Here is a 1,694-nt window from a genome sequence, read left to right as displayed (position 1 = left end):
ACAAGGTATGACACCTAAGACTGGAAAAAAGATGCATGTGTTTGCAGTGGTAAAAAACTTTTTTTCAGAAATCACACACAAAATGACGTTGCTACTTTTGGACCTTACAAAAACTTATCAGCAACTCTACTTCCGCAACAAAAGTGCTTTTTATAAAAAGCTACAAACTACTTTTTCACAAATTGGATACACCTTGTCAAGTGAAAAAATTAGAAAAAGTTAACCAACATGTTAACTACTTACAAAAGAGTTAAGGATCGCCGCCGTGCAACTGGGGAGGGAAAGCAAACCTGGGAGTACTACACAGTAAGTCTAAGACTGCACTGTAAAAAGATCATTTTGCATCTTATTACAAAGTCACTTTCGTATTACATTGTGCTTTTTCTGCAGCAAATGGATGAGCTATTTGGGTCCTCTGGGATAGGAACTGCACCACCTGGAACTATCTGCTCTACTCCTCTATGTGTGGAAGATCCACCTTCTCAAAACAGGCCTCCATCAATCTCTCTTCCTCAAGCTCAGGCAGCAGGTGCTTCTGTAGACGAGCAGCCGGGGACCTCTGCCAGTACAAGCATGTCCAGGAGGCAGAGATCCTCACAATTTTTTGAGGCATATGAAGCGCATGCAGAACGAAGAACAGCTGTGCTTGAGTCTCTTGTAAGGCCGGACCTGAAGAGATGGCGTCAACTAAAAGAGAGGCGCAGACGATCTTTTTTTAAAAAAAAAAAGATGTTGACCAGTTTGGGAACTGTTGTGGAGGAGCTAAGGAAAATCGGAAGACAACAAGAGCAAATTATACAGTTACTAAAACCTTCTAGAAAACATGGCAAATAAAGATTATTCTTTTTCAAGCAATGTATGTACTTTTATTGTCATCTTTCCAATGTTATAAATTGCCTCTTATTTTCAGTTACAATTTCAAAATGCACTTTGAGGTGACACTTCAGAGCTTTGCCTTGCATTTGTTGCACTTTCATACAATTTTACTAGTAAGTCTTATAGACTAAATTATATTAACTGTCTACAATTTTTAACTTTCACTGAAAAGATTGCATGTTGGTACTGCAACATAAGACCTAACATAACACCACTAAACAAAACATAATTTAATTATGTATGAGCTTGATTTGTAAAACAGTATTTGTTCAGTAACTTTAAAATGAAATGATTTACACATGCACATATATTGTTTATAAACTTACCGTCGTTGTTCATCCTGCTGCATTTCTTCCAACAAAAAAAGGTATTTCTATAGCTTCCAGTTCATCTGCAATAAAGTAGGCAAACGCCACGTGATCTGCCATGTTTGAGGAAGCAACGAGATCCCCAACGTGTCCGACTTGACGGCTCCGTTTTCAGCTCCTCCCCGACTGCTTCCGGCTAATCTCACCGATCGAACTGCACAGCGCAGCATGAGCTCGAACGCACCTATTATCTTCGTTCACCTTCCAATCCCCCACAGCGCACACACTCTCTACACTGTTACTATGTCTGTTGGGGCACTTGGTTATACACAGCACCTTAATGTATGAAACACTTACTTCCTGGTTTGTTTTATTTTAAATATTGCTTATTACCTTTTCCCGCAAAATAAACATTAAACATAAACAACATGTTATCATTGTGTAAATTATTAACATATTGGTGTCTTTTAATTAAGGACAAAAACAGACCCTGCGCTTGTGTTTAGGACT

General features: G+C 38.7%; 1 long non-coding RNA gene across 1 annotated transcript; it reads right to left on the bottom strand.

The window, feature by feature from the left end:
* Positions 1-405: 405 nt before the first annotated feature.
* On the bottom strand, positions 406-1,431 carry LOC128527154 (uncharacterized). The gene is made up of 2 exons (XR_008360845.1): positions 1,203-1,431; positions 406-762 (listed from the first exon to the last, which is right to left on the bottom strand). It is a non-coding gene; the product is annotated as an uncharacterized LOC128527154 (long non-coding RNA).
* Between the last annotated feature and the right edge of the window lie 263 nt (positions 1,432-1,694).

The sequence above is a fragment of the Clarias gariepinus genome, chromosome 6 (assembly GCF_024256425.1).
Source record: "Clarias gariepinus isolate MV-2021 ecotype Netherlands chromosome 6, CGAR_prim_01v2, whole genome shotgun sequence".
Classification (NCBI taxonomy): Eukaryota; Metazoa; Chordata; class Actinopteri; order Siluriformes; family Clariidae; genus Clarias; species Clarias gariepinus.
This window is presented reverse-complemented; position numbering and strand designations above follow the sequence as displayed.